Source organism: Filicampus tigris, chromosome 4 (assembly GCF_054856515.1).
Source record: "Filicampus tigris isolate MCC_2025a chromosome 4, RoL_Ftig_1.0, whole genome shotgun sequence".
NCBI classification, from domain to species: Eukaryota; Metazoa; Chordata; class Actinopteri; order Syngnathiformes; family Syngnathidae; genus Filicampus; species Filicampus tigris.
The window spans coordinates 27,327,877-27,349,407 of NC_141220.1; the positions used below are offsets into that span (position 1 = coordinate 27,327,877).

The 21,531-nt window shown below is 41.5% G+C and overlaps 1 protein-coding gene across 2 annotated transcripts in view; it reads right to left on the reverse strand.

Moving 5' to 3' along the window:
• lingo1a (leucine rich repeat and Ig domain containing 1a) overlaps positions 1 to 21,531 on the reverse strand; it is a 145,877-nt gene that overhangs the window by 112,328 nt on the left and 12,018 nt on the right. Inside the window, exon 3 of one of the 2 annotated variants that reach the window (XM_086028187.1) lies at positions 2,837 to 3,030. The gene's annotated coding sequence lies outside the window, so the exon portion shown is untranslated. Of the gene's footprint in view, positions 1 to 2,836; positions 3,034 to 21,531 lie in introns of both variants that reach the window. The other variant, XM_086028186.1, reaches the window with a different exon arrangement.

Genomic DNA, 21,531 nt, shown 5'->3' on the forward strand with positions numbered 1-21,531 from the left:
ACCTGCAGCGTTTCAATTCATTAAATCGACTCTCATGCTGTTTTAGCTAACAACGTATAGCACCACACTATGTGATAAATGCTGCTCACTCTGCATCACTTCTCACCGCCCACCCCCTTTTTTTTCCTCAGATTTTTATTAATCTGTTAACTGTGGGCCACGTTTTTGTAGGGAAAAATATACGAAGGGCTGAAACTAGTCCTCCGGGAATTCAAGTACCTCAGTTAAAAAAAAAGCTAGCGGTGTAAGAGAATAGAGGATGGTAATTATTACTCGATATTTTTTTTTTTTTATTAAAAATACTTCCCCTGAAAAGAAATTAATGAAAAAAATACAAATCCGTTTTTGGTTCTGTTTTCCATTTTCTAATTAGGCTTTGGCTTTTGGCTTATGTGAAAAGCGTGAAAGTGGTGAGACATCAACCTCGTAGAAAGCGGATTTCACTTTTAAAGGCCACAGATTCCATCTCCAGACAAGTTTAAGCAGCACTTATCTTCGCTCTGTCAAATGCCAACTAGCTTCGCAGTCTGGCACATGAAAACTCAAAAGCTCAATACTTTAACTACTCAATTATAATAAAAGCTCACGGTTAGAAAATGCAACCTTTGTGGTAATACGTGATAGTTATTGGGAGTATTATGCATCTGATGATTCTTATACTGAAGTGCACCGCTTACATGCTCAAAAATGGTCAATAATGACTCTTGATTGCCTTCATTTCCTGAGTATAATTCTCTTTTTTTCTTGTTGTTGAAATTTCATTAAAAAAAAAAAAAAAATAGATGGTGCATACTTCATGTGTTAAAAGTGATGTTCTTTCCCCATGCCTATTATTAAGGTCTTTCAAAGCATTTTTAAAACCATGTTCTCCAAAAGCATCTTATTGCATAGTAACTTATGTGAGTACGTTTAGTAAGCTAACTTTTGTTTCTTCACTCTGCTTTTAAATACCTTTAACCTATTTTTTTGGAAATGCGTTTATATGTTGTACTTTTAATTATGTCAAGCACATTGAGTTACCTTGTGTATGAACTACATAAATAAATAAATAAATAAATAAATAAATAAATAAATAAATAAATGAATAAAATGGCCTTGCCCAGCCTATAGTTTGTTATGAGTCATCAAAGGGGAAGCAGTTTCTTTATTTTACTTTCATGTAGTTTTATTATACCCCAACCAGCATGAGTTTGATTGCGGCCATTTGTGCACATCCTCAACAAAACCCCACTCCCCCACCCCCGCCCCCTCCAAACACACACACACACACACACACACACACAAGCAAAAACGCTTTTGATTTGAAAGGTCTCCGTTTATTTTTGTCAAAGACGCCCACTGATCTTGGGGGATCAGAAATGAGTGAATAATCCTTCAGCTCCCCCGGCATGTGTTTGTTTGTTTGTAAGTGCTGAGGCTTTGCTTCAAAAATCAAGAAATAAACCAAATCACAGCTACCCTTTTTGCTCCTCTCTCGAGTGAACGTTTGATTTAGGACGGTTAAGTCTGCACTTGGCAACAAAATCAATGCATTTAATGATATTGTTAATGGGATTAAGGTGTGACACTGATGCCTATGAATGATATGCTGTTAAATTTAGTAACTAACAATTGCAATTTCCATCAAATAGTCCCTCACCAAGTCTCAAGGTTGCCTTTTGTGTCCACCATATTTCCTCCAATTTTGGGCCCGATTATTAAAGAAGCTTGTATCAAATACTGAATTACCTGATGCATCACGCACACACACAAATGATTCCACCCAAATAGACAGCTCTGTTTGTTTTTAAGCAGCATCTAACGTTCCCATTGCAACAGCGGAGCTGTATCATCACCACTTGTATCTAAATCCATCCATACATTAATAAACATCTCCCACAAATAAATACTTCCCTTACATGTAAAAATAAATCAACATATTTCTGTATCTAGCTCAACCATCACACACACATTTGGAATAATAAATGCCTCCTTCAAATAGACCCTCAATTCTTCCCTCAGGAAAACAAACAAATATAAGAGTTTTGCCACAATCTTCCACAAAGAAGTTTTTCAATTCAACAGACATCCTCATCTAACTGGACGCCCAGTTGAATCAATTCATATTAATAAATACCTCCCTCAAATACGCGTCATTTACCTTCAAAAGACAGGTGTCTATTTGAGGGAGGCACTTATTCACTCAGGAAAAAAAACACTGTCTGATATCACTTCCATCCCAAGTTACATCAATTCATATTAATAAATACCTCCCCCAAATACGAACCTACCTTAATTTACCTCAGGAAAAAAACACTGATATCACTTTCATCCCCACTATGTTTATATAGACACCCAGTCACAATTACTGTATCTATTAATAAATGCCTCCCTCATTTCGCTCGGACTCAAACATTTGAACTCAAAAACACCTCGCTCAAATATACTGTACACCTGCAGTTATTTCACACATGACATCATATTGTACATTTCCGTTTGGGGTATAAATTTTCGTTATCGTTTCCGTTCAGGTCAGCAGTTGCGAATCGCTTTTCTGCCACCTAAAAGAACCCCGGTGCCTATTGTTTACAAACCTCCCGAAAAAGGTCTTTTAGAACAATTTTCTCCGGTAATTGAGGCGCTATTGTCCGTTGATGTCATTTTCAGAAAAGTTAAGGTGAGGAATAAAACTCGTCACAAGCAGCAGCAGCCAAAACCTTTAAAACGCCCTCAGGCTTTTAAGTCTATTGTGCTTCGGATGGATTTTCAGTCTCTTTCCTGAGTGAAAAGCAGCATGGGGGGATAAAAAAAAAAAAAAAAAAAAAAGAGCATGCAGTATTCATCAAGTGAAATGTACCTTTGAGCAGCGGTGAGGAAGTGCTGGGTCGACGGCGTGGCGAAGAGCAGCAGTTAGTGACCCGAGTGGCATGTTTGGAGTCTGGCGGGTCGAGTCGGACTTCAGAGTGGATTAAGAGTCAGCCAAGTGCCTGCAGGAAGACTTGATGACCGGACACACTTCCTCGGCCATAAAATGTGCCGTCAGCACCTGGCCTGCTGGAAATAATGCAAAGTGAACGTGGGACAAAATAATGCTAGTGGACAGTAGGGATAGTTCGTTCAGTTTGATGTTTTTACCAACAGCACGTTCGCTTGGTTTTCGGCTCGTACGAGAATGGGTGCGGAAGATTTGGGATATGAGGGTTTATGGTATGTGCTGCTGTTTAACAATAACATGCCATTTGTGTTTTTTTTGTACTTTATTACTTATTTTCTAAAACTTGGAAAAATTGCAACACCAAAAAATCAAACAGTTAGCCCATCCCTCACCAATCAATGTTCATTAACCATGTCTGAATTTCAACCACATAGTTTTGAAACAATTTATCTGTTGACAGGGCCACCCCGAGCCGCGCCCTAGGCAAGATTCTTCTACGGCGTCCCCATCTGTTGGTGGTTATACACACACGTACAAAAAAGACAATCATTTCACAAAATAACAAAACTAATAAATATTGTCTATTATGCATATGCTGCATTTACTGCAGTTTAAAATGGCCTGTGGTAATACTACTAAATTTTAGAGTGTAGACTACTAATGCTAATAACAGTAATGATCACACTAACTCATAACAACTATGTCTAATGCAAAGATCAAAGCAATGAACATTAGACAATTTTAACTAACAACATCCGTCTGGGATTAAAAACCTGACAAAATTAAACGGGAAATACCAGTAGATGATTATAGCAGGAGTTCGCCTCTCAGATCTAAATGCTCTCAACAAATAATAAAAGCGTACATTAGGGCAATCTAAAGTAGACACCATATTGAGTACTGTTAATCTCTACAAATTATTTTAAGACCCCCATTGTGGCCCAGCTACATAAAAATAAAAACCTTGATTGATTTACTGATCAGCCGTCACCATCAAGTCCCTCAGAGTTAGCAATTAGCCAAAACCGGCAGACGGATATAAGGTAGGAGGGGGATTGGGTGAGTCATCGTCGGGGGAGTTATTTGTAATTATCTCTCTATCTCTTCCATTTTAAGAAACTAATGTAATTAATAAGGTGATTTTTTTCGAGCATCTGTATTTAAGGCCTAATTGGCGAGGTGAAATGTCTTACATGGAAGGAACTTACCTCATGTAACATCTTTTCAACTGACTCTCACACATTCAAACTACAATGGCGGAGAAGAAGAATGATGTTATCTTGGGAAAGGCACGATTTAAGATACAGCCTTTTGCTTTGGATGCCTTTTTCTGTCCAAAAGAGACAAACAAACCTTGCATGCAAAAACAATGTTTGCTCCGCCGTGGGCTAAACAGCAACGCGATGCCGAGCCATCTTTAACCTTTGACCTCAGCAGTCTGACTCAGCAGCGGCGCAGCCTTTGGATGTTGCAAAATGTCACGCTGGGCAACATCTGGCGCTGTGAAACGCCTTCACTTTGTGTGAAGGACGAAAGGCGCATAAACAGATGCGAGAAAACACGGCGGCCATATGCGACAACGCTAATGGTCAAAAGTTGCCTAGAGTACGTAATGGCATCGTAACAATAACTGAAATGCGCAAAAGCAAGTAGTGTATGTTTCGATGAGGCTATCAAGCATTCTGCAGGATAAATAATGTTTGATGGAAGGACATAACAGGTTAATCTATAGCGTATTAACAAATCACAATCTGGTCAATGTTTATGTCATCATCATTTGTTTTGTACGTGACATAAAGTAGCCAATTTCAATGACACACACACTAGATGATTTTTTTCTTTTTTTCAAAGAGCAAAGAGCATGACATAGACATAAACTATTATTTTTCTCAGGCCAAACACCAGAAATATTAAAGCATATTCAATTGTATTCCAACAAATAAAAAAACAAACATGGATTAAGATCAAAGCAACTATGGGATTTTATATGCGAGGTATATTGGGGGTTCACTGTGACGATCTGATGTAATTGTCTTTTTTGCCATTTTGACTCAGCGACAAAATCTCACAGCATGGTCATGTAACTTGCTGTGGATTCGGGATTTACAGTCAAAGAGTGGAGCTTTCATTTGCATTACAGAGCTTTGTGGCCTCTATGGGGGAGCATTTTACATATGCCAGACTTGAATATCTATAAATAGACCCAGAATGGCTAATTGCACTCAAAGGGGGATTTTCATATTTAATCCTGTGTTTCAGATTTACTGTTCTGCGCTATAGCAGGGGTGGGCAACGGACGTCCCGTGGGCCATATGTAGCTGGCAAGAGTTTTTGAGCCAGCCTGCATTTCATATACCCTGTTTGAATATGAAATGGATTGCATAATTCCACTATGATGAGATGGTTCATGTGTAACAAAGGCAATTTGAGTCGCGTAATTTCGCACTTAAGCATCAGCCAATTTTCTAGTGGCAATCGGGTAAATTCCCCGATGAGTATTCTGATTTATTGACTCTCGTGTATACTGCTATGATCAACCTGTCAGAAATCAGACCCGCTGGTACTGGCCGCTAATATATTCCCCTTTTTTGTGTTTCATTTTATTGTTGGTCATGATAGTGGTATTTATCAGGTGGTATAAATGTGAGAAACCCTGGTCTTGTACAGCCGGTTAATATTTGGTGGTGGGTAATCTGTTCAGGTACAACAGCCGAGAAATCGTCAAAAAAATCAATAAAATGGCACCTTCAAACCTAAATGGCCGACCACCTGTGTGTGTTCAAAGTGTAGCTTATCTATTGATTTTCATGTCTTGTCATACCAAAAAATGTGCTTACACTACAAGTGGCACCAAGAGAAAAAAACATGATAAGTACACATAAGTACACATCACTCAAACGTACTCTTGTGTCCTCCATGGACCTTATAAATACGCCAAAAGGTTGTGAAATTAGGCACGTGCCAAGCTATTAATTAGCATGTGTAGGCTGTATTCATAGTATTGATCCCCTCCACCCTCCCATCCTCTCATTTCACTGCTTTGCAGGGCTTGATGGCGATCTCCACCTCCGGGTTTGTGGCTCCGCCCAGAAGCCAGAGTTTAACAAGCGGTCACCTCGCATAACCCCGCGTTGCCACGCGCTTCGATTCGGGAGTGGGGGGGCTGCGGTGTCTAAGTGAATGGCGTTCCATGCTAATCTAGCGGCCCTCTGCGTACGCTTGTTTTCCTTCCAGCCTCCATAATTAATTGGCCTTGATTAGCATGGAGATGCTGGTAATTGGGCGATTAGGGATCCCTTAGACTTCATGTTTTAACATGGGGATGAAACACAGCATTTTAATGCATTTCATTTGAATACTGCGAGTGTGAGCAGGGCTTTACGCTGAGATTTTTAGCCTGGGGTTTCATTATTTTGAAAATTTCCCTTGATCTTGCAAACAGTCACTCACGGAAGTAACACACCCATTAGCTAATGAATTGACGATAGCACGACAAAGCTAACATTAGCCTGAAGCTAGCTAGTAGCTACCATTCATGCCAGGAGTTATGTGGAAAACTTTGAGGTTACTATGAACTTTATCACAAGCCGACTGTCAAGTAGTGTTATATGTATAGGATATGTTAAAACAACTTGTATCTTCAAAATAAACATCGGCGTGGTGAGCACGCATTTGAATTGTCTGGCAAACCACCCACTAACACACGTCTCGCCCCGTTTTAACCATCAAAGAGCCATGTTTAGTTTGTCACGTCCAGAAAATAAAGGCTTCAATGAAATCATTTTGTCATTGCCATTGTCGACGAAAACAACACTGGCGTGAACAAATAACATTATCTTACCTTGTTGCTGTGACGATTAATCTCCCACAGTGTTGTTTGTTAGCTTGTCTTTTACAGTTTTGAAATTCAGCCAAGCAAGGGTAAAGTCCTCCAGGAAAACCGCATCATCATGTAGGAACTCTTTGGACAAGCTCTTTTTTTATCTTTATCCAATTAGTCACATACTTACAAACACAATGAGAGACGATCTAATTAGGCTAGCTCGACTCAATTTGTCTGAGCAAAGTTCAACAGCGGAGGAGGACTAGAGCAGTCAAACTGGGTGAAGAAGAGAGGGAGGGAGCTGAGGGAGACAAGTGCGAGGTGGCCAAAAGCTGCACGGGCAGCGCACCACTTAATGAATATCGCCACGTGGACCTGCAGAGGACGACGGACAGATGGCGCAAGTCGCAGTGCGTCACGTGGTTATGGCATAGCCTGGGCGTATCGGTTCCGACCCGCTGCCAGCGGGTCCCCATTGAGATTTAGCACGCTGAGATGAGCGATTAATCAGTGCAAGCTGGACTATGCGCGTAAGCAATTCACTTCCCGGTGAGCGCTGCAAAAACCTGCTGACAAAGCAAATGTGCGGCCATGACATCATTTATCTTCCTGCTCATTTGAGTCGCTGCCTAGAAACCTCTTAATACACACTTTACAGAAGATAGTCGTACAGAAGATCGTCATGGAGGATCCCTGACTGTTCCAAAACTTGGCCTTAACCAAGGTACGGTACATTCTCAACGGTGATTTCTGGCGTATATTTACACCCGTAATGTGTAATATTCAATAAAACGATAAATAGATAAAGATAAGGTAAGACTACAAGGAACATCTAGGGATAAAAAATACCAAAATGAACTGAATGAACAAAGGGGATATTGTGTTAAAGATCCTTTAACTTCTGTGGTCTCCACAGGTGCAGCGGTTCAATCAGGTGAAATCCACGTTGGCTTACAGTGTTCACAGTGTTAACGAGGTGAGGAAAAAATTCCGCCTCCGCGTCTGCGCTGGAGCAAAAAAATCATCAATGTGCTATGTTTCGTTTTGATATGTCGAAGAACACTAAGGAATCCCTGCCAAAAGCTTCAAACTTTACTATCATGACATTATATACATTTATGGCTTCCACTCCAGGATGGCGCTGTGCAACATAAACGGCAAAGTAGGGCCGTAAAGGCTTAATTGTCAGTTATATGGAGACCATTAAAAGACGAGGGTCATGCAAAATATAATATGGATGATTAATAAAGATTGAACTATTGCCGGCATTGATTAAGGACCAAACATGCAGCGGATTTTAAATTGTAGTAAAAAAGAGAAAAAAAAACATATAACTGGTTTGTCCAAAGTGTGAGTCATTTTTATAAGGTTGAATGCTGTAAAGCGTACGGTAAATAATGACAATAGAACTACCAACAAAATAAGATAAGAGAACCGTCCCCGAAAATAGGTTGCAAATTGTTTTATCGTTTGTATTTGTTGACTGTTTTCTCTTTTGTCACAGTCACCCAGACAAAAACGAACACCTACCTCAAATAAACACCTCCATTTTCCCTTCAAGGAAAAACCAAAAGTGGGTCATTAGTGTAATCATCTCAGTTCACAAACGCTATTGTGAAACCGATATGAAAAGAGTTAACTACTAGGTTTGAGTGACGTATGATGCTGACCAATTTAGCAGCACCTACAGAAGTACTCTGATGAATGAGCATTTATCTACAGCATGTCCATACTGTGCATCATGATTGATTTGTTGCCATTCGTTCTGGTGTGACTTGGCCGCATATAATGTACCATTAGTGCACCATTAGGCATTTTTTTGCTGTAGACAAATGAAAGTATTGAGTATTGTTTTATTATCTGTCTGCATGTGTCGCTGCACACATGCACACATGCAGACATGTCCACATATCCATTGCTTAACTATTGATGCTGTTCGTTAGCCAATCCAAGGTGTTTTTGCATTGTGTGTTACCATTAAGATAGCAGAAAGCAAAGTGGTGTGTTTGTTTAAAATACATGTGTAATTCTTAGTTTGATATTTAGTTTGACAGTACAGTAAATGCCAAACGATAGTGGCATTAAACAGCTTGCAGCGCTCGATTTTCAAGAATTGTCTACCGAACTGCTGCGTGTTGTGAAGTGAAATGATCTGTGTTCACTGCTCTTATGTTGATGAATTGTATCCTGAAAAACTGGCAAGTCAGTCACCTCTGTACGCCATTGAAAAAAAACGAAACGCTCCAGCTTCCATTAATTTGACCTCGACCCCTACCGTTCTACGTTTGTTTGAAGCCTGGATTTGGCTGAAAATGTCAAAAACGTACAGTATGGCTGTCAGTTCACTGCTGCAGCTGATGGCGGGCGCACAACTTGACAGGCGAGTGCAGCAAGTACAGATGTCCGTAACAAGACGGAATGCGCCATAACGAAGGACTTTTAAAGGACTTGACCTCGTGGCGACCAGCGATGACTGATGTCGAGTACGCCGACTCCTTCCGGACTCCATCAAAGCAGAGTTGTCCCTTTCTTGACCGCCGCAGGAGTCCGCAAGACTTCAAATAAAGACAAGTCCATTTTGGTGGCGGTCCGTATATTGACCAGAAGGTCATTAGCTCACTTTACCTTGATGTACTTTTTCCTGAACTGTACAACTCTACTCCTCCCACAGAATACGATGAGAGGAGTTAAGACCCCATTAACATTCCAGCGTCTCGCATGCGGGACAGTTGTTTGCCGGGGGATTTGCGTCAGTGCCTGGAAACCTGTCCGGGCATGCGATACACCGTGAAAAACCTCAGTTCCTGGAGATTTGAATAATGCCCAACATTTTAAGATACAATCATACTGTATCTGCAGGCTCAGCGAGCACTTAAGTCAGACTCTCGCAAACACAAAAAATGCAGAACTCATCGTTTCAGCCTCATCAATCTCCAAGACAATGTCAATCCATCAATTATGGTCCCATTACATCGACAAGGGTCCAGTAAAAATATTCTAGTAAAATAGTCCACACCAACCTTGACATCCATATAACCACATCATATGCTGCTGCAAACGTTACAAATTTCCATTGAGATACGCATCTTTTCGACATTTTTGATCGTTGATTGAGTCGGCTTGAATAGATTAGCCACGCTAGCGTTTAGAGTAGGTAGAAAAATGAGAGGAAGGATAGAGGGTTTTCATCAAAAATTGGCTTTTCGCAAGCACCAATGACCATAAGGCCACATAATAAAAATAAGTCTCCAAAGGAGAGTACAAAAATATAGTTGAAAAGGTAAAATTTGCAATATGTTATTGTCTTTTAGTTATAGTTTCAAGTTACCAGCATACACTATTTCCTCCAATAGAGTCTGTTCAAACGACACATTTTTTTTACCCAACTGTTAAAAAACACAACCTAGGAGTCTTTAATATCTTTTTATGAAAGTACCTCAAGGATCAAGGATTTTTGCACACATTGCCAAAATCAGCCCGTTTTGAGGGGGCGGTGAGTCATTCAAATGAGCCACTACCTATGCGGGGTTCAATGCCGGGTAGGGCTTTTGTTACCTTGACGACAGGGAGCACAGCTAAGGGATGACTACTTCTTGAGTCGAAAGTATAAAAGGAAAATCAAGTGAAATCGGCGAAGCGTATGTGAGTATCTGTAATTTCACTGGCAAAGACAGCACTTCACACCAAACTGAATTACTCTCGTTAATTTATGTAGCAGAACTGTACTGTGTTCAGTGGCGCATGCAGTAGACACATTACCAAACACAATTCAAATTTTTTTTTTTCTATTTCCACTGTCAAAATGTGTAAAGGACACTAAATTAATTTAGTTGGTGTAGCAACAAAACCCCAAAAGTGCAAGCAATTAAGTAAAACAATTTCTTGGAACTGTGAATTGTCTGACAAATTAAATACAAAAAAATAGGACCAAATGTGTAAATATAATCATATTTAACAAAAAAAGTGATATAAATCGATATATTTGGAAACAAATGTGTTCTCCTTATCCCATAACAACTTTCGTTTTGTGCTTGTGGAGTCCATTTTTTTCAAGGGTTTCCATACCGTACATACAAACTGGGCTTGTGTCCATTCCAGTTCCAAGTTCAAGGCTGCATATCAATATGGGTGCTTGTGAAGACTTTTTCATCCTTTTAAAGCAAGCACCAAAACTATCAAGCTTCACTCATGTTTGCGTTTTAAAGGTGGAGAAGTACAGGGACATGGATGGACTGCATGAAGGTCACCATGTGGCCAACTAATAGGTAAAGCACTCCCTGCGGTGCCGCTGGATAAGTGCCCAGTTCTAGAACAGCGATTTCCGACAATGAAGCAATTTAGAATTACGACGGTGGCCCAGTGGGAGAAGAGAAGCTTGTAGAAGGCAGTTTTGACCCAAAATGTCTGGTGACCATTACAGCACAATTGACCTTTATTGTGGCATGGTGGCTGCCAGCACAGTCACTAATGTATAAGCCTGAACCATAGGAGGTTACTGGACCTTACTGAACATACCTTTTCTGTCCATTGGTTGAAAGAAACACAAGGTCAAAGGGTGTCAAAACCTCAATGGCAAAGCAATCATTCGCCGACGGAGTACCAAAATCATTTGTCAGGATCTTTGCTTTTGGAGTCAACAAATCATCCTCAAATATTTAATAAGAGGGAGTATTTCTAAAGCTGTTTGGAACCCACGTTTCACTCCATCTACAAATTTTCACAATTTAGCATCTGAGGTCTCTGAAGGAATATTTCCTTCGACCTTCAACCCAATACCCTTCCAACAACAATTTACAAGTTCACTTGTGTACCTGGTTCGGTATTTGCTGTATTTCTTAAGTAAGGTAAAAGGAGAAAGACTTCTGGCTCAGGGAACCACAACAAACATGCAGCTGTAGTAACAGACTACTCACAAATGACCTCCACAAGTGTGGAAAACATAACTCCATAGATTAAAAATCAAACCTAGTGCTCGCCCTGAAGTCGTTGAGGCAAAAATGAAGCGCACTACTTGGCCAAACAGCAGTGGTGCTGTTGAGTCACTCTCAAATGAAGAGATAGCAAACCAGATGGAAAGTGAGTAGGCAAGGCAAGGCAGCTTTATTTATACAGCACATTTTGTACACAACTTGATGTGTTATAGCATGCATCCTTCAGTCTGGAGATGTTTTTTTTCAGCTGGTAAAAGGCTGCTTTAGTGATTCATTTGCTATGATTGCTCAAAGTTAAGTTCGAGTCTATCAGCACCCAAAGATTTTGGACTTAGTCTTTGGTTAGTGAAGACAGTGATTCCGGGTGTTTTTTGAATAGGAATCCTCTTCATTGCCAATAACACCTACCTCCGTTTTTTTGTTTTTGTTTAGCTGAAGGACATTTAGATTCATCCAGTTGTTTATTTGCTCTAGAGACATAATCTGTCTAAATTTGTCTAGTGACAAAATATGTTAATTGAACTGCTGTCATTTGGGGACATTGATCAATATAGCTGTGTGCCATCTGCATAACTGTGATAGCCAACATTGGCGTTGTGAAGTATTGGACCCAAAGGTAACATATACAGACTGAACAAAAGGGGTCCAAGGACGGACCCTTGTGGGACTCCACATCATGGCCATTCAATCAGTTTCAAAATTTCCCATGGTCACAAGGTAACTCCTTTCCTTCAAGTAGGACCCGAACTATTAGATACCATCTACAATGAAATTTCCCAAATGACAAGTCTCGTTGCGGAGATAAGCCTGACAAACAGAAACAGATGTGAAAATCTTTGTGGCTAACCGCAAATTCTGAGTAAAGCAATCCAATGTCTGGAGACACAAGTGAAGACTGATTTGCTGCGGGAAGGCAGCATCTTGTTTTTTTGGTGGGAGTGAGGAGCATAAGCGTCGTGGAGAAGAGTTCCCGGCCTTGATGAATGAGCCTCGGCGGCACTTGCTTGCCGCACTAAACGCTTTCCCGCTCAGCTGTGCTGACAATGTGATTAATATTTGCAATGGCATCCGGCCAATTCATCACGGCCCACGTGCGAGCCCCACGTCACATGGACGTTCCAAGAGCGGCGATTTGGCAAGACTTCAAGCCAAAACAAACAAATAAATACTGGGAATGTATACGAGCGCGGCGATGTTCCGCCAAGACTCGGATTTAGGAATATGAGGGAAGCGGCGTCTTCGCTCAACGCCGCCAGCAATCACCTTCCAGTGCCTCCTTGAATAATGACTCTCAATTTGAAGAGCAGCGTATTGTAGATATGGCTTGGCTTTGGAATTAAGAACAAGTCCCACTGATGAATTGTTACACATGCGAGAAAGGATGCGCGGTATATGAGAACAAATGGCTTAAATGAGCTGTTCCACTGCAGGAGAGAGATGATAGCATGAAGAAAAGTTTCGATGGTGGAGTTGAGCTTCTTTGATTTTGGCTCTCGCTGCATGACAGATCGTCATCACTGTAATCAAAATGGCTTTGTGCTGCCGCAGGTATGGTTGATGTTGGTAATGCAGCCGCTTATGCCACCTGTAATTGCGTGTTAGCAGCCTACATGTGCTCTGTAGTTTTCCCCTTCGTTGCCACTTGAAAAATCTTTTTCCAGAGATGGGCACTTCCATTTTTTGCCGGTCCATCCTCCATCCTTATTCATGAAAATAATCGTCCTCCGACCCCGTCTGTCTTCATCCTTTTAAAGCGCTTTGGTCCTTACATTCCGTCGGACCGCCCTTCCCCTAGCCCCCACCACAAAAAATAAAAAAATATCCGTGCACTCATAAACATGTTTTCAAGGTCATTAGCTGGCTAATTTCCAATGGACATCCATTTACCATCTGGTAGTATTGCGAGTGGATTGACAATATTTAAAAGAACCCAGCACAACACGTTCAGTCGGTTAGGGACGAATAGAGGGACGGACGAAACCCCACTGCCGTCCTTTCTTAGTCTGTCCTTTTTCAAAGACTTCTCATCCTCCGTCCGTCCGTCCACAAGATGGGTGTCCGTTTGTTGTTGCGTTTGTGGAATAAAAGTTAGTCCACCGGTTTTTCGCCATCTCTGGGGGTGGCCATTTTGTCACTTCTGTCGACTGAAAATGTCATCACAGATGCTCAGGCCTCAGGTAATGACCAATCATGGTTTAAGATCCAGAAAACAGGTGATTAATTAATCAATTTCTATTCTTCTCACTGGGGAAAGCTGATATGAGATACAAGTGTTTTGAGTATCCCAAGGCAGCACTGGATACGTTTTTGTCCATACAAAATGCATAGAACGCTTTTTTGGGAGTGCTTTATGGCCATTGTCTTACTGTACTAAAAACACACACACAGTCCTTCTTTGCTCATGACATGAAAGCCACCCCGAGATACATTAGGACATAGCGTAGGTGTTCCATATATAAATTCCAGCAGCGGCATTGCGAGTGAGCAACATTTTTTCCGTCCTTGAAGAGAGAGTATTTCTTTCCCGCAAAGAAAATAAGGATTGCTGAATTCCCATCAGGTGGCCGATTCTTTGGCCACAAAATGGATTATCTGTCAAGAGCCGGTTTGTTGTTGGCCTGCTGGATGTTGCAGAGGAGATAGCGTTTGCCTTTGTCTCACAGGAACACCTTGCTATAGCGAACACTCCTCCTTGTGTAAAGCCAGGGGGGGAGAAAATTCCATATTTCAGGCTGTCATTAGCCCGCATCTTGCCGGCAATTCCCACGGTGGGTTAAGTTCGGATACGGCATGGCAGATGAATGGGAAAGCGACTTAGGGAAGACAGGGAGAAGGATCGCCAAGCCGCTCGGTCGCCACTTTTGGACGGGCGGAGGAGGCTCCGGCGCTGCGGCGCCTTGCCTGTCTGGCATTGGCGGAGCCGCCTTTGGTGCAGTGGGAGCGCCGAGCCAGGTGGTCGTCGTTTGGCAGCAGAAGTGCTGCCTCGCCCGCTCGCGCTCGCCAAGCTGCTCCAGTCGAACCCGCATTGGACGACGCCAACAAAAGGTCTCGATGAGATGAAATATCACGGATCGCCCTGCCAAGGTGAACGCCACTGAATGACTATAGAGTCATTAACAAAATGACTTTGACCACTCACGCCACATACCTCAGAATGTACCATTGCTTAAAGGTGGAGTCAACCCAACCGTATTTTTTTCAAGAATATGTTCTATGCAGGCCCAATAGTTGTAAAAAGACATGATAAAAATTTTGCGGAGTAAGAGTTAATCCACCCGCTTTCAGCCATCGCCACGGGCGGCCATTTTGTGACTTCTGCCGACTGAAAATGACATCGCAGTTACTCAGGGCTCAGGTAACGACCAATCACAGCTCACTTGTTTTCTGGAGCTGAGCCATGATTGGTCGTTATCTGAGCCCTGAGCAACTGTGAGGTCATTTTCAGTCAACAGAAGTGAAAAAAATGGCTGCCCCCCTGAAATGGCTAAAGACGGGTGGATTTTGCTGCTTAACTCATATTCCACAAACGCAAAATTAGTCAGAATGCATTGTTTCAACTAGTGGTCCCGCATAGAACATATTCTTGAAAAAAAAAAAAATGCTTGTTTTGACTTTCACTTTAAAAATTGAGACTGGTAGAAAGGTGACAAGAACACGTAGCCGTTTATCGATACGACTGAGTCTAGATGACACGCTGATGCTTCCCTCTCAGCGTTTTCTCAATTTTCAATGGCCAGTCTCGTGCTTCCACACCCACGTGCACCTCAAGAGTGAGAAACGCTTGGTACTAGCCAATGAGCAGGACAGAAAAATAATCACGAAAAAAAGGCCCGCCGTCGGCCTTTATTTTCGCCATACTACTTCCTTGCATTAGCTCCAAAAAGCTGCAGCAACTTGTTCTCGCGCCGCCAAGATTTATCTGATGTGAAGCTGCAACACTTACTTTGCCAAGACAAAAGCATCTTAATAATTGAATACAGCCGGGAAGAGCTCCCCAAGCTCGTCTCTTGGACTGAATGTATGTTTGAAAAAAATGATTGTAGTGTGTGTTTTTTTTTTCTTTCGAAAAATAGCACTAATAATGATGTACTTTACAAAAACATAGTAATGACAATCACAATGGACAGTACTTAAGCAGATTTTGCCACATTTTTTGCTTCAATTCAATAGATTGTGCTGCTTCTTCTGGTGAAGTCAAATGTACTTTGTACACTGAGGCAAGCCTCAGCTCCTCGGAAAGAATATTACTCATTCTTCCCAGAGGATTAAGAATATATGCCTCTGATTATGGTTACATTATCTGTCTACATGTGTTACTGCACTTTGTGTTGTCAAGTCAGCTTCCGATAATATACCAAGAAAGTAATGAACTCCAAGAGACATGAATTACCAAATCCCAAGACTGTGAGCCAACTCAGAAAACCCGTGAGCCGTGACATTAAGGAGGCGGTGCTGTCAGCCTCTTTGGATGGCTGAAAACAGGTGAATTTTTCTGCTTCATTCTTACTCCATTTGCCTTGACTGTCGCTTGAATAAAAGTCTGAGCATGACTTTTTGACCGTCACCTTGCACATTACACACTCTGTCCCTGTCATCTGTAAATAACATGTGTTGGATCCGGACAAAGATGGGCAACTGGCAGCCCCCCACAATTTTTGCCCGAAAAAAAAGTTGCTTTTTTTTAAAACCCAAAAGATTCTTCAAAAAAAATGCTGATGAACATCCGCGGGTGCTGAACTGCGAACATGCACAGGGCAACTGTAGTTTTAAATTGTTATATCACCATTCACCACTAGATGGCAGACATGTCTTAGTTGCATTTACACTGGGTCTTATACTGCCCTTAACTATAACATGAGTAGGCCTAATATATATTTTTGCTGATTTGGAATGATATGCAGGACAAATATTGTACCTCAATAATATTGACATTTTGAGTAAGTTGATTTCATGAGGAAAAAAAAAAAATCACATGATAATTTCTTGCATTTACGTTTTAATTAATCCAACTTGTTACACAGTTTTGTGCCATCCTTTAATGTTTAGGCAAGAGAGCCTTTTGCACTAGGAAAAAAAAAATTATAGTATGTGGTTATTTTGTTGTTTGCTTCAAACCCTTTAGGAGAGTGAATCTTTACATGCACTAAGAAATGTATTATGAAACGTAAAGTTCACATATTTTGTCCGTATGTAAAATAGCATTTTTGTCATGCAACTGCTTAGGAAGTCGGTGGTCCTATGTGGCCCCGGTAGCACTGATGAAAAACGGTCTTCTCTATGGAACACAGACACAAGGGTGAAAGAAAAAGGATGATTATAGTGACTTGGAAAATATCATCACTCTGCAAAGTTGTTTACTTTACTTTTTGAAAGTGCCACTCGACCATTAAAATGACAAGCTGTTATTTGAAGCTACAATGACAAAGTCGACAGTAATGGTTTGACTTAAGCAATACGGTCGTACGCTGTCAAATGTATCATGTCGTGCTTCAATCGCCGTAATAAACGTTTATTACTAGATAACGACAGCATCAAGTGCTATTAATTAGCCTCGCTTCGAGTGAAGTGGCGGAGAGTCTGCATAATGGGGGCCAATACGGCAACAGCCATGAACTTAGATACACGCGTGCACGCACTCCAATTCGAATGCCGGGAAATGTTTTCTCCTTTGTAGTCCGCAATCAGCCGAGCATGTGTCAGCGGACACAGCGAGCGGTCCCAACAGGACGAGCGGGCGGGGGGTTGATTTTCTCTATTGGCTCGCTTTGTCATCAGAGCCGACACGTCAATAACGATAAGTCGCGACACAGGAGACTGAGAATGGCTCCGGCAGTCAATCAGGCGTGACCTTTTTGAGAATGGGGAGATATCGTTAGCTAGCTAGCTAGATAGCTAGATAGATAGATACAATGTGGGGTTAAAAATCGACAAATGTGATATTGTCTGACATGCGTCTTGACGCAGTGGGACTGACAAGTTATAAAAGGAAAAAAAAAAAAAAAAGAAGGACCAGCTGATAAAAGTCGATGCCGTAGCTCAGGCCACGTGCAACTTAATACATAATCGACGCGTGCTCAATCATTATGTTCGTGCCGGCATAAACAGATCTTGCATTTATGTGGTAGTCTTATTGGAGCCATAACAACACTAGGCTTGAGACAAAATATCAATATCATAATGTAGCGCTATTGCTCACAGTTCACCATCAATAGGCTGAAAGCAGAAAATCAGCAAACAAAGATGCCAACTGTGATTTTGTTGAATTAAACTCGATGCCATGTTTGACTTTGTGGCGGTCAAGAATGGAGCTTGATATTACGTTTTTTTTTTAAAATAAACCAAATGCCACATCGAATTTACTGTCAATAAATATCAACAATGTTTATTAAAACGTGTACTCAGTGAAATCCGGGTCAAAATTGAAAGCGTATCGAGGCAAAAGAACTCCAGGAAATGACTTGGTCAATTATGCAGCAGAGCTAACACAATTTGACTTTTTGGCCATCAAGTATGGTGAGCGTTATTTTGTCTTAATAAACCCCAAGTGCCGGATTTGGCATTTTGATCATCAAGAAAAGTTCTGACGTTATTTTGCTTTTCTAAGTCAAGTGCCGTGTCACTTTGTGTCCATCAAGATGGAGTTTACTGCCATTACTATTTCTTCACAAACCATGCGCAGAGCTTTGACTGAGAAAAAGGTTTAACAGAGAAATTTGAATTTTTGACCATCAAGGAAAAAGCCAGCAGTAATTTTGCTGTTGCAGAGTTGGACTTTTTTTTGCCAACCAGAATGGACCTGACTCTCATCATTTTGTTAAAAAAAAAAAAGTGCCAAGTTTGACTTTTTGACCTTGAAGTGTGAAGCTGACCATCATTACTTTATTTTAGAATTTGACATTTCTAGACTTTGACTTTTTCAACTGTCAAAAAAGGAACTGCACGCCATTGATTATAATGTATTAGCAAATAGGTGAGTTTGACTTTTCAATTGTTAGGAATTGAGCTTGACTTTTTTGATTTTTTGTTTTTAAAAAAGTGGCGATAACCTTGGAAAAACAAACAATTGACAACAAAAGTATATTTTTCCCTGAACCAATCGGAAAGAATTGGTGTGGATATCATCGATGATTATCAAGGAAAATTCCTACATAGCTACTCGGTTATTTTCCTGCTATGGCAACTCACTAGATTGACTGCGACAGGGGCACTAACCCAGTCCAAATTCAGAAGTTCTCTCGTGATTGGTTTTATTGTTCAAGTTGAGCCATATTTGAGGTTCGCTCCATCTCCAGTGTGCTAACGTCAACGATCCTTGCCAGTTTTGCTTAAGCATGTGTGTAATCATGAGTATAGATTTGTCCGCTATAAAAGTAAAGGGCTGCGAGGCGGCGCGAGTGCGTCTCTGGTTATTGGAAGATGATTGCCTTGGCAATGGGGCCTTAATGGAAACAACCAAGAGAATCGTCCAGCTACAAACACCCGTAAAGCATCTGAGCGCGACCTGCAAGGCAGGAGTGAAACTCCCCCTCTGGCTGCGAAGGTGCCGGCCACCAAACGGTTGTTTATTGGGATGCTGGAGAGAGCCGACGTCCTGCTGCGGCCTGCAGGAAGCCAGATTCACCGAGCCGGAGTCACTCGTTCCTTAATCGGTCTGGTTTTCTCGGAGAGTTCCACCTGCGATGTCAGGTTGATTACACAGCGGGGAAGTGAGCGGCTTATTGATCACATTTGCCACTGCTGACTAGCTGAGTCTTCCCAGGCTTTCTGAATCAAAACACCGCGAGTATGAAGTGGTTCAGCTCAATCGAGCGCAGCCACATGCAGGGCTTAAGGGGTTTTCGGGCAAAAACTCACAGGCATAGGCAGCATTAGCAGGAGAGGAAACAGAAGGGGTGCGACTTCTTCAACTTTTCGGATCCATTCAAGGCATTCGTCACATCGGACAGTAGGCCGGGTCCGTTTGTCTTCAGGGAATAGTTTTACAAAAGGTATAATATGAAGCATCCATCCATTCTCTGAACCGCTTAATCCCCACTAGGGAATTTTATTGAAAATGTCTTCAATATTGTATGTACCGTTATCGCTCACGGTACAATATGAATATGCCGCACCAGAAATCGTTGTCCTGTTTTGGCTGTCAAGAATAGAAATGACCGTTGTCATCTTGTTCTTGTAAACCAGTCGTGCCCAAGTGCGGTGCTCATGGGGCCCTACCCGGCCTGTTTCCGATGTCGCCCTCCTCCTACATACCTCATTCAAATGATCAAGCATGATAACGATCCTGATCATTTGAATCGGGCGTGTAGGAGGAGGGAGACATCTAAAACAGGCTGGGTAGAAACCAAATGCCAGGTTTGATTTTTTTTTTTTTTTTTTTACCGTCAAGAATGAAGCCGGCCATCGTTATTTTGATTCAATAAACCAGGGATGGTCAAATGCAGGCCACTTGATTAAATGTAAAAAATAATAAAATAAAAATTGGATCAGGGGGTTTAATTATTAACATTTTTGCTCTACTAGAGTGAAATTCCCTTTTTTTGGGGTGGCGTTTTTGGGTGTGAACCCCATTTTTCGAAGAAAATGTATATTGGTGGTTTATCATCTTTTTTTTTTTTAATTAGGGTTTACTAAAAAAAAAGAAATCCCAATGGATTTCAATGGCTATTAATTATACTTTTCGCTATTTGTGGGCCTGTGAAAAGCGAGGTCGTTTTAAAGTGTAATATCACTATTCATCACTAGATAGCAGACATGAGTTAGATGTGCTTGCACATACTGTCCTTTTGTCATACATCTGATTAGGATGTGCGTGGTCCTATGTGGCCCCCAGTAGCACCCAAGAACAATTGTGACCCCTTCCAGCATTTATCTTGCACATCCCTGCAATTAACAAGTGCTGAGTTAACTTTTTTTTTTTTTAATAGTCAAGAAGGAGCTTCCCATTGTCATTTTGTTCAACTGAACCAAATTCCAGCTTTGACCGTCAACAATGCAACTGACTGCTGTTTAGTCTCAATAAACTAAGTGCAGAGTTTGCCTTTTGGACCGTTACGAGTGGTAATGGAGCGCCATTACTTTGTTTTCAGAAATCAAGTGCCGAGTTTGACTTTTTAGCTGTCAAGAACCATCAAGAATGGAACTGAAGGCCATTATTTTCTTTTCATGAACCAAGTGCCGAGTTTGTCATTTCGACCGTCAGAAATGGGGCGAGATGGTCATTACTTTGTACTAATGAACCAAATTTGACATCTGCTTCCGAGTCAGGCAAGTTGAGCAAAGAAGATGAACCAACGAGTCAAGACTGCTGACATATTAGGTTGACTATTTATTACCTGCAGGCTGATCCAAGAGCACACTCCACTGCTGCGTAATTGGACCGACGCTCTTCTCAGGCTCTCTGGGCTTTCATTTCTCAGACTGGAGGAGAAACCAGAGGCGTGGAAGAATGGAGCCGGGTCAGACTAACGCTGGGTTGGGGGATTAGGGGTGGATTGGAGAGCATCGAGAAGGCATCATTACCTGCAAATCTGCGCACGCTCTCACACAACCTCGAGCGCAGTATTGATGTCTGATTTTTAAGCAATGTTTGTTTTGCGCCAGCAAACTCTCATTAACTCTCAAACGAGCAGGAGGGAGATGTTTTTCACACTGTAACTCTTCATTCCCAAGGATTAGGAAATGGAATGGAATTTGCTGCTTTTTGGGTCAAAAATTTTGAGGTAGGATGATCAAGAACCGGCCCCCCCGCCCCCCGCTGCTCAAAAAATACTGCACACGCAACAATCTATTCATCTTGACGGCTCAGGGTTGAGACGACGCAAGCATTTTAAGTGCACAAGTCAAACATCTCTGTCGTCTTTTTT